The sequence below is a fragment of the Aulostomus chinensis genome, chromosome 9 (assembly GCF_037954235.1).
Source record: "Aulostomus chinensis isolate RoL2024-O1b breed Wild chromosome 9, RoL_Achi_v1.0, whole genome shotgun sequence".
Taxonomy (NCBI): domain Eukaryota; kingdom Metazoa; phylum Chordata; class Actinopteri; order Syngnathiformes; family Aulostomidae; genus Aulostomus; species Aulostomus chinensis.
Window position 1 is genome coordinate 29,504,926 of NC_141328.1, and position 12,220 is coordinate 29,517,145.

At 42.4% G+C, this 12,220-nt stretch overlaps 1 long non-coding RNA gene across 3 annotated transcripts; it reads right to left on the bottom strand.

Moving 5' to 3' along the window:
• Positions 1-2,096: 2,096 nt before the first annotated feature.
• Positions 2,097-11,123, bottom strand: LOC147256720 (uncharacterized). 3 transcript variants are annotated; one of them, XR_015117771.1, is made up of 6 exons: positions 10,916-11,123; positions 8,713-9,714; positions 8,051-8,612; positions 6,991-7,094; positions 6,567-6,692; positions 2,097-2,518 (listed from the first exon to the last, which is right to left on the bottom strand). It is a non-coding gene; the product is annotated as an uncharacterized LOC147256720 (long non-coding RNA). The 3 variants fall into 3 exon arrangements; XR_015117772.1 differs by lacking the exon at positions 2,097-2,518 and having other exon boundaries at positions 5,025-7,094; positions 8,713-9,202; positions 9,577-9,714; XR_015117770.1 differs by lacking the exon at positions 2,097-2,518 and having other exon boundaries at positions 5,025-7,094.
• Positions 11,124-12,220: the final 1,097 nt, after the last annotated feature.

The following is a 12,220-nucleotide window of genomic DNA, read 5'->3' on the forward strand; positions in this document are numbered from 1 at the left end:
AAATATAGCCAACGTAATTGCCAACAATGGGAAAGGGATGCTAGTGATTGGGGGTGATTTTAACACAGTGCGGAATGGTAAGCTGGATAGACTGCCTCCAGAACAGGGACCAAGTGCAAAATCTAAGGTACTAAGGTACTAAATAATGTCATAAGAGAGCGAGGTCTTACTGATCCATGGAGGAGAAATAACCCTAGAGGGGAGGATTTGACTTTTTACTCAAACCCACACGGGAGTTATTCAAGGATCGATTTTTTCTGCGTTTCACAACAACACATGCATAAAGTGCTGGACTGGCACAGACACCATAACTATAAGTGATCCTGCTCCTATTACGCTAACGGTAGATACGGGTAATGAATCTTTTTTCAAATACTGGAGACTTCATGTATCTCTGTTATCAGATGAGAGTGTGGTAAAGGAACTAAAACAAAATTTAAAGGAATACTTTCAAACTAATGACAATGGGGAAGTTTCACCTTCAATTTTATGGGACGGGGGAAGGCAGTTATTAGAGGGAAAATAATAGAGATATCTTCCAGAATGAGAAAGGCCCGATTAAAGCAACAAAATATGTTAGAGAATAAAATTAGAGAGTTGGAATTGGAACACAAAAGAACATCAAGTAACTCAACACTTATCGAACTGACAAAAATCAAACAACGGCGAGATGAACTATTAACTTACAAAGCAGAGGGGGCTTTAAGGGTTACGAATCAGAGATATTATGAGATGGGGAATAGAGCCAGCAGATTATTAGCATTTCAACTTAGAAAAGCCCAGGCAAAAAGGACGATAAATAAAATAAGACATCCGAACTCTAAAAAATATATGATAAAGCCAACGGAGATAGCAGAAGCCTTTGCAGAATACTATAAAAATCTATATGATGACCCTGACTCGCAATCACTAGAAAATAAAACACTGGCATTCCTCAAAAGATCGCACTTACTGTCATTATTAACACAGGAGGCATCTGAAATGCTTCAGCCAATCTCAGTACAGGAAATAGCGAATACAATCAAGGTACTTCAAAATAATAAATCCCCTGGCACGGATGGGCTCTCGGGAGAATTTTATAAGTGTTTTGCGAAGGAGATTACACCAGCCCTTTTCAAAGTATTGAACTATGCCCTGACATCAGGTGACCCACCAACATCTTGGTCAGAAGCCATTATCTCAGTCATACATAAAGAAGGAAAGGACCCAGCCACATGTGAAGGATACAGGCCTGTCAGCTTGTTATGTAGTGATCTGAAGATGTCTGTGTAGGTTCTCATTCATCCAGGTCATCGTAGATCGAAGCCAAGTAAAATCTGGTCAACTGGACGTAAGTTTATCTTGAAGACGTTTCACCTCTCATCCGAGAGGCTTCTTCAGTTCTAGTGAAGAGTGTGGAAGCTCCAGCTTATAAACCTATGTGGGAGTGGTCAGTGCTATTGTGGTGGAAACGACCCTCCCGAGACTCACCTGGCCTCCCCAAACGACAGTCGTTGTGCGGTGTCAGGGAGTTTCAGGGGTGGTCGTTAGGGAGTTTCACCGACCACTCAGATGCTAATGGGCTGTGCTGGCAGCAGCCGTTCCACATGGGTCTTTCAGCTGAGCTCTTTGGGGAAGCTTTGAAAGGACTTGGTTGTAAATAGGTGAAAGGAAATGTCGCAGTCCACCTCCTCTGTTCAAAGATGGTTTCTCTATCCTGACGTGGATGGCTTCTTTAACTCCTCTTTCAAACCATCTGTCCTCTCTGTCTAGGATTTGGACATGGTCGTCCTGGAAGGAGTGGCTTTCCTCCTTGAGGTGGAGGAAAACCGCTGAGTCCTGTCCTCCAGAGTTGGCTCTTCTATGTTGGGCCATGCGCTTGTTGAGGGGCTGTTTGGTTTCCCCTATGTAGAGATCCGTGCAGGCCTCACTGCATCTGACAGCGTATACCAGATTGCTTTTCTGGCTGTGAGGGGTGGGATCTTTGGGGTGAACCAGTCTTTGTCTCAGAGTGTTGTCTGGTTTAAAAGACACAGGGATGCGGTGCTTGTTATAGATTCTCCTTCATTTCTCAGAAACCCCTGCCACATAGGGGATCGCTATGTTTTTTTCTCCTGCCTTCTTCATCTTCCCTCCTCCTGGAGCTCTCCTCCTTTCTGGACCTGGAAGAGGATTTTACAAAGGTCCAGTCTGGGAAGCCACAAGTTTTAAGTGCTCTTTTCAGATGCTGCTGTTCTTTTTTCCGGCCTTGGACGCTGGTGGGGATGGTCTCCGCTCGGTGTTGCAGCGTCCTGATGACACCTAACTTGTGCTCCAGAGGATGGTGAGAGTCAAAAAGCAAGTATTGGTCAGTGTGGGTGGGTTTCCTGTACACATCCACCCTCAGGCTCCTGTCCTCTTGAACGTAGACGTCGCAGTCCAAAAAGGGCAGATGGTTGTCTTTCACATCCTCTCTGGTGAACTTGATGTTGACGTCTACCGAGTTGATGTGTGCTGTAAACGGTTGTACCTCCTGAACCTTGATCTTGATCTTGATGATCTGAAGATAGTGACTCATATTTTAGCACATAGGATACAGATATATCTAACAAAATTAATCAAACCAGATCAGACAGGGTTCATCCCTGGTAGACAAGGAGCTAACAATATTAGGAGAACATTAAATCTTATATCATGTACTAAAAACAACAGACAGCCCGCTTTGATGCTCAGTTTAGATGCACAAAAGGCATTTGACCGGGTAAAAGGGAGCTTCCTGTATCGGACATTAGAAGTTTTTGGGTTTCATTCAACATTTACAGATTGGGTGAAATTGGTTTATAAAAACCCCAAATCACGGATTACAGTTAACGGATGCTGTTCAGATTTCTTTCCCCTCAAAAGAGGGGTCAGACAAGGGGATTGTCTGAGTCCATTGCTGTTGGCATTCAGTATTGAACCATTAGCCGAATCAATAAGACAAAATAAGGATATTAAGGGAATAAGAGCTGAAGGGGGAGTGGAGCATAAAATATCTTTATTTGCTGACGATATATGAACATATCTAAGTGAACCCTCCTTAACTATACCAGCTTTATTGAACAATCTGAATGAATATGGAGAATTATCAGGTTAATTAACTAATGAATCTAAGACAGTAGCAATGATGCTTTCAGGCAAATATCCAACTGAATTAGAGGGAAAGTTCAATTTGAAATGGACCACCACAGGGTTTAGATATCTTGGCATCATTATTACTCCCATTATATCACAGCTATTTAAAGAAAATTATGGAAACTGATTACAGAAATAAAGACGGATTTGGCCAGATGGGAGACATTGCCCCCGTCGATGGTGGGAAGAATCGAAACAGTGAGAATGAACATTGTACCGAGATTGTTGTTTCTGTTCCAGTCACTGCCAATTATGGTCTCTAGTTCAACTTTTAAGATGTTAGACAAAATCCTACCTAAATTTGTTTGGCAAAATAAAAAAGCTAGAATCAAATACAAAATCCTTCTTTGCCCAAAAGAGAAGGGAGGGTTAAATTTACCTGGTCTAAAAAGTTATTATTGCGCAGCACAACTTAGAGCGATTATTATGTGGATCACGAAGGAGACAGACACAATGTGGGTGGGAATGGAACAACATTCCTGTCAGAAAACACCTTTGGAGGTACTCCCGTTTTTGAAAGAGAAGATGCAGAAAAAAGAGGGGATGCGTAATGACTGGATTAGGGTAACAATAAAAGTACGGTCAATAGTGCGAAAAAACTGAAAATATCTAACTCAGTAAGTAGAATCACCAAAATAGCAGGAAATCCAGACTTTTTCCCATCTGTTATGGATGCAGGGTACAACAAATGGAGAAGTAAGGGGTTAATTTATATTGCACAAGTTTTCAATGGACAGTATATGAAGTCGTTGGAACAACTTAAAAAAGAGTTTAACTTACCGAACCATGACTTCTACAAATTTCTAGAATTAAGACACTACCTTCAGAAGCACAGAGAGTGGGAAAATATTTGTACAACACCATCTAAGCTGGAGGAATTGCTGTTGTCGTATTTGGAGGGGGAGACTAAAAAGGGGTTAATATCAAAAATCTATAGAGTACTACAGCATGGATGTAAGGACAACAATTTGAATGTTAAGGAAAAATGGGAATTAGAAACAAATACTATTAGACCAGATGAAAATTGGGAGGCAACATTCAGAGCAGGACACAAATTAGCAAGCAGCCCAATGTGGAGGGAGTCTGACTGGAAGGTGAAGATGAGATATTTCAACACTCCATCTAAGACTTCAAAATATAGCAACACATCTGAACTGTGTTGGAGGGGATGTCAGTTAATAGGAGATTTGACGCACAGATTCTGGGATTGCCCACAGCTGTTGAACTTCTGGGAGAATGCTCGGAAGGAGACTGGGCAAATTTTGGACATTAATTTTGCTTTGGACGCAGCAATGTTTATCCTCGGCATACCACCTGAGAATCTGACCGACAGAAACCTGATTGCTTTGTGGAGGATTTTGATTCTGATCGCTAAAAAGACAATAACAGCCTGCTGGCTAAAGCCAGAACCTCCAAACATATCACAATGGAGGAATAGAGTAAAAAATGTATACATCATGGAAAAAATCACAGCAAGGTTACAGCTGAAAACAGGACAGTTTGCTGAAAGATTGGCACCAGTGAAAACAGTATTGGAATTATAAACATCAACATTTTTTTATTTTATTTTATTTTATTTTTTCATGTGTATCTTGGAATAAGTATCTGAACACTTGTCTGGAATATTTGTCTGCGCATCTCTGTCATGTTCTATCTGTGCCGTATGTATGTTAAATAAAAAATAAGTTCAAAAAAAAATAACCCACCATATTCTCATGACACAGTCGTACGATATCTTTTTATTTTAATTTCATGCACCAGATTCCAAGCCTAAAGTGAGAGATGTCCAACAACACCAGTGATCAGTGTGCCCAACACTGCTGCAAGTCTCAGTGGAAAAGAGGAAACATTCTTAGTTATGTCACAATGCTTTGTTTCAAGTCTGACGAGGATACAGGACAAAACCCACATGGCTAGGAGCTGCAAAATGGCTGCAACTGCCCCAGAGTCTGGCTCCTGGCATGAGTTCTACACCAGTGACAGAAGACACGGCGTGAACGCCAACACCTTGAATACAAATGAGTGCTGTGTTGAAGAATTGAAGAAACACTCACACCATGGATCAAAGTACAAATGAACAAGGTCCAATGTTGTCTTTGAAAAACTGAAATAATATGAACGAGCTGTCCTTCTCTCACGTACGAGCGTGAGACCCCATGATGAAGAGAGAAGACTTTAAACCTACGAACCCTCAGTGATGACAGTTTATCTGATACATCGAAAATTCAGTGTTGTCAGGAAAATCACTTGAATGCAGCCAAACATCAACTCAAGGACAGCTGAGTATCAGTGGACAGACTCTGGTTCGCAGAATTCATGAGCAGCATTTCCAGCCTCCGAGGGAGAGACAGTTGCTGTGACTCTTCAGTGGCGCCCTCCAATTCCTCCCTCCACTGCAGCAGAAAAATCCAGCCCTCATTTGTCCTCATTTGGGACCCTCATTATCCCATAATCCCATGAGCGCCAGTCAGTTGAGTTTTAAGGTCGTTGAATTGTACAGTTAGGAAACAATTGGCAATTTCATTAGTGATCAAATAGTAAATGTCATATTCACAAGGATGTTGTGAGCTGATTATATTGACAAAAATCGGCAAGAAGACAAGAATACAGCAGCTCCGTCCATGCAGCACGCAGCTATGGGGGTTGATCACAAGGTATTAGGGGGAATGGAAGGAAACAGGACTCTGAAGCACAGCCAGTAATCCATCATGAGCTGGAACAAATACCAACGAACTAACATGTCATTAGTTGATGATGCATTCAGTGGACTCCAGGGGATCAAACCTTTGAAACGAAACATTGCGTTTACAGGAGGAGGAAGCAGCGAGGATGTCGACACATGGCTGGAACACTTGTCAGGACTCCAGCTCTGTTGCTGCTCTTTCAAACAACATGAAAAGCTCCACAGGCCATCTCTTTAAAAAGACCTTTCCGGGACTGTGATGTAACAGCTCCTAATCACTTGCTGGGGTTCGTATTTATTTGGAAAAAAAAGGGACCGCTTTTTTTTTTTATTGTTCAAAATTTGGGCTCAGTTGAGACAGGGTCTTTTTGGAAATAAGAGTTAGAGAATATTTCCTGACTGGGTACTTTGGCACTGACTGGCACATTAGGGGGCATTGATTTCTGTTCACCAGTGACTCATTAGTCACTGAAAGAGACATGCCACTGTATCTAAAGTGGCGAGGAGCTGAGCAAGAGAATGGAGGAAGGACAGCTACAGAGCCCCGGGAGGGCTTCAGGACACTCGTGTCGTTGTGAGCCAGGTGGATCCAGGAGAAAGAGGTTTTCGTTTTCTCTTCGACCCCAAACCAGGATCTTTTGACCAAGTGTTTTTGTGCCTAAACTGGACTATACCTTAACCACCACACTGTCAAAACTCTTGTAAAACAGTACATTTTTCACTGAGAAGAAAAGGAATGTCAGACATTTACCTTGAGATTCTCACGGAGGTTTGTGCAGGTGAAACCTGGGTTTGGTGGACGAGCACCGCCCAGCACTGAACTGGGATTCAGGACCACAGGACGGGAGGTGGATGCGCTGACTCGGAGGCCCAAACCCTGGAACACCAGCATATATGACTCGTGCATCTCTTAACATGTTGGGGAGTCAGGTTTACTCTCTGCACAACACCAGGATTATCTAGGATTAGGAGGGATTACGCACAAATAATTTTGCATAACTTTTCTAGAGAGACCATACTGTTGTTTGATGACAGTTTGTGTTATAAGAGGCAAGACAAGAGGCAGTAACAACAATAAAACTGGTAGAAATTGTCACAAAAATCATCTCCATAGCATCTGTCATCAGAATTAGAGCCAAACTGGGCCAGCAGCCTGCAAAGTCCCGGCCTCCTACCACAGCAGGTGGATCAGTTCTTTATTTGACATCTGTGGTGGTGACCATGAATGATGTATGAAGGAGGACAGGGTTGTGAGAAAGGAGTCCAAGGAACGATTAAACTAAAAATGAAAGAAAGGAGAGAAGCTAGTTTTGACAACATGCATGCAAAGCACAGGAATGAGCGCTGAAAAGGTTTCATGTTCGCAGGCTCAATTTTGAATTCTGCAGGCCCACAGGAGAGAATATCAACATGAACAGTTAAAAAAAGGTGACTCTTCTAAATTTTGATTTTCAAAATTGATTTGCTTTTGCCGAGCCTGCAGCAGTTTGTTAACGGAGACACAGTTACTCTAAATGTTATTCTTGGGAATTAATACCTCATAAATCAGAATGATTGATTTTGTGGTTTAGGCGGTGCCGAAAACAGCAGCTCGAAGCAAAACATCTGTATCTTAATGACACTGCGTTGTCATTTCCAGTGGAATTTCACCAACAGGAAAATGTGACTGAAATGACGGTGAAAGTGGACGCAGCGATTAGCAGGTTGAGTCCTGGTGTGGCCCCTAGATTAGAGTGGCGCTCCTAAGAATTCTCAGTTAGGGGCCACTGCACTCCTAGTAAAAAACTAAAAATTAAAAAAAAAGTTAGTCTGGCGCCCTGTGTACTTGTCTCTCATCCTTTTATGAGACTCCTCAAGCCCAACAGAACCGTCGGCCCTCAGTACAATACCCCTCTCCTCCACCAGCGAGTCACAAGACTCAACTCAGGAGACAAGAGAAAAAGGCATTGATGAAATCTCTGGATGTTCAAATCTCTGTGCTATAAACTCAACTTCTGTGGTTTAAAGTTTAGTTTATGTTCCTGTTTCAAACAACAACTTCTACCGGCTGCATAAAAGTCATGTGAAATTACTGCAGCTGGCATGTTCTGATTTAGCTTCGTCATAATAAAAGCTTGTTAAAAAGCAGAATTACAGGAGACTTTCATGATGAAAAACTTATAGGGCCTGATGTTTCTGCCATTAGTCAACTCGTCACGATTATTTTGGCTGCATCGATTGTGGCTTTGGTTTTACCTCATCAAACCAGACCAGGTCAACCAGGAGGACAGCAGGAGGGCAGGTGGCAGGAAGACGACACAGGGGTTAAAAAAAAATAAAAGTCGACACATGAAACATGTATTTGTAACATAAATGTATTCTTGAGTAGTTCACAAACCCATCACATTGCAGTGAGGCTGCTCTCTTCTTTGAGGTCATGTTCCCATCTGCCAAAGGTCGCTCAGATGGAGTAGAAAACAAATGTATTTTTGACAACTATTATTGCAATAAAAAATACATTGATTAGATAAAACAAAATTAAAGTGCAAGTTGTCTCAAAAAGCACAACGAACAAAAAGTAACTCAAAATAGCAGCAGCTAACCTGCCTGGCGGGTTTCGGATGTCATCAGGTTCCAATAAACTACACCTCTGTCTAAAGCGGCAGCGTTCATGTTCTGGTGTCTCCAGTGCCTCCATCACCTGCTCGAAGCCCTCACCCTCAGCCATGGATGATGCTGTCTGTCAGGACTCCAGCCAGGAGGGCTGCATGAGCCTCTTCTCAGGATAAATTCATCCACACGCCTTTGCTGAGCACGACTAAAGCAGAACAAAGGTTAGCAGTTCAGAAGCTTAAATCTACGCTTGTTTTTCATTTAATAGCCAATTCGAATCATAGCTTATTGATTAAATGTCTTACCAATGAATTATTAACGTGCTCCTCATCACAGATTCTTCTGTAACTGCATGTTCCTCCTCTGCACTTCTGTGACGACATCAACAAAGACTGACGTGGCCTGACATTGCGTGTCGGTTTACCATTCATATATTATTCCTGATTTAATTTTTCATTAATTGTTTCTACATACATTTGTACATAATTTTATTGATTTATTTGTTAAAAGCGGGACAGTGCATGTTAATGTACATTTGCATGTACCCAGTGCTCCTGGGGTAGGACAGCTTGGTGGAGCACAGTGGTTGTTACTTTGTTTTCAGGAAAGTGTTCCCACACAGAAGTCTGTGGTCTCGCTTTTCTCTCGCTGCCCTCTTCGCCTCTCTTTGGTTCTGCCATGCTGTGTTGTTCTTTCCTTCTCCCTCTTCATGTGCGTCTTCTTCTACGGTTCTGCAGCTTCTTCTTCGCTACCATGCAAAACTTGCTGTGGGCTACGTTTTCACTTCCTGTAGCGCTGCAAATAAGATTTGCTGCGAGTGAAATCTTTGAAAAGCTTTTATTTAACAGTGGGTGATCATCCAGCAGGGTTACATGATGCGTTGACGCTTAAATTCCGCATTGACAGATTTTTATTGTCGAAGTCATCGTGACATCGGACGAATCATTGCAGCCTCAATAATTCATCTAAAAAATGACATTTTTATCCACTGTTTTACTGCCACCACTTGTCACAGCCATGGATCAGCCTGTTGCTTCGAAACATGAACGACTCAAGACAAGAACATCATCAACACTTCGGGAATGGAGGTGCAAGTACCAGCCATCAAGCCAGCACGCCAGTGTGGAAAAGGCCCATCGGTTGTGGCCTCTCACGGTCAATCGTCCTACCTGCTATGCGATCAGGCCTCCAGTGACAGTGAACCTGCCTCATATTTGAACAGATGTGGATGTTGCAGTGGTGGCTGATATCCAACAGCCTGAAAACATCAACGATCGCACCAAAACCCGACTGAGTCCCCTCTCCTCCTGAAACGTTACAAATATGAAAAATGAACAAATACAGGCAACCATAGGGATGAGGTGGACATACAGAATAATAATAATAATAATAATGTGGATAATTCACTCTATTCCTGATGAGACCAGTCATCAGACTTGCTGCAGGAGTGGGATTCTTTACACGCTCATCTCTGTGCCTGTATCACGCAATCAATCAAACTTTATTTACACAAAATTCAAAGTATTGCAAAGTGATAGAAGAGGTAGTTGCGTAGGCTTGTGACTGCTCATCCTGTCAGCCACTGAGATGCCACTTTTTTGACAGTTCGAAACCAAGAGGACAGATTTACACACGCCTCTATTTTCTCAGCTGACCCCAGGAGATATGTAAAAAGAGAGATTTAAATTGGTAATGCAGTTCCACTCAATAAGCCATCTCGCTGGGAAATTTACCACCCTGAGGGCAGATTTAAAATGGTAGTGATGTTTACCTGGTAATCAATCATTTGAGAGAGGAACCAGAGTTGGTGTTAACCTCTGAGACCTCAGCAGCATCCTTCAGTGCCGGGGATGAGCGGCGTGATCCGACTGAGCACAACTGCAGCGTTCGATTGGGGCGTGCTGTGTGTTCAAACCCCTTCCACCCAGACACAGAGCACTGAACGGATTTAATCAGCAAGAAATTCATGCAAATTGAAGATTTGGGGCCAGCATGTAAATGAAGACCTGCATATTCATATATGTTGGACCCCATGATATATTCAGCTCCAATGAAAAAAATGGCGCAGTATCAAAATATACTGTATTTCGTGATGCTGCAAGGAATTCCATCATAGTTTCAGTGACTTTCACTGTGTACTGTTGTTCAGGCAGAGTTGAATGCCATCTCCCTGGAGGCAATCTGGGGTTTATTCAAAGTACAGTTTTATGACAAGAATATTTTGGGACATGTAATGTCATGTGTATGGTTTAGTCATGATAACATGAATAATCCAGTAGTCGTTTTGGTGGCCTTACGTAATGGGAATGAGTTGGAATACTGATAAATAAAATCTAAATAAATTGTTCTGGTTATGTTTTGCATTTCTAAAATAAATTCATAATCGTGAATATTGTTATGAAGACTGAAGTACAGTATTACAAGGACCAGGTACAGGATAAACATAAGATTGTGGAGAGATAATTTCACAAAAAATATCTGAAGGGGCAACAACCTCTCAAAACTCACCGCATGCCAGTGAATGTTTATACCTCACGTCGCGGCACCAAGGAAGCAGTCCCATGGAAATCAGGGGGATTCTCTTCCTGGGTGAACTCAAACTCCCTGGTTCAACAAGATCATGTGACAGGTGGGTGGAACTGCTAAAACAGGAAATTCGGCATCAGGGGCTATTGGGTGGTCACCAGGAACGAACCATCTGTTTTTCTAACCCTAAATGAATGTCATTGGTGCCAGAAACAAGCCAGACAAGATGGCACTGACCTACCATGAAACCTTATTTTCCAACAGTCATTGTATTTCAAGAGGCTGCCAGTGAAGAAAATACCCATCCCATTCCAGGGCTGAACCAGGAACTTGGTGTGGCCCCAACAAAAGGCTCCTACCTGACCTTGTCTTGCACGATGACGCCAATCATGGTAACAGATGTTGTGCTGCCACAGCCGAGTCATGAGGTAGGAAGAGGTTTGGGCTTTTTCACAACCTTTTCACTATTTCTCAAATCAGGTTGCATCAACAGCAGCACCATTGAACCTCAATGAACACAAAGCCGATGCATTACATTTCTATCTTCAGCACTTCATACAAAACACTTCATACTGTCCATTTACCACATGGCATAAGTGGCGGTCTTTTTCAGCGTGACTGAGCGGTGGAGCCACAGGCTGAGCCACAGACATTTACTGAAGGTGACACTCAGGTGTTTGTCATCCTTATAACAGGCCAACCAGCAGATTTACATTCACATTTAATATAGAAACGTCAATCTAACTCCTAGTAAAATATAATAATTTACAATTGGAGTCTCTTCCCTCATAAAACCAAAGTGATTAATTTAGGCTTAGCAAGTATTTTATGACTAATATCATAATAAAGTGGAGGAAGATGGCGCTGGCATTTAAAATAATGTAGTCCGCCTTCTCTTTGAGGCTTTGGGTGTGGGCGGGCATGTGTTGAACAACCCCATTCAACCTTTGTGATAATGTGACTCTTTATGGCACCGACTTTGCAGGCACAGGCTATGAATGAATGAAGACCCACAGCTTTGATTGTGTGCGAATGAGAATGTGTGTTTGTATGTGCAGGTGTGGAAAACCGTGCATGTGTGTTTCTGTGTGTGCAGCGAAGGTGAGGCATTGTGCAGCTATAGTGCAGCCTTTGGCACTCAAAAAAACCTGATTTATACCCCACACCAACGCTGCGAGTTATTACTCCTCCTTTCTCATCACTGTCTTCTGCATATGAACTCATTCAGCATGTCCCTTTGTCTTTTGTTCCCCTCTGCTGTGTTTTCAGTGTTCGTGCATGAATCAA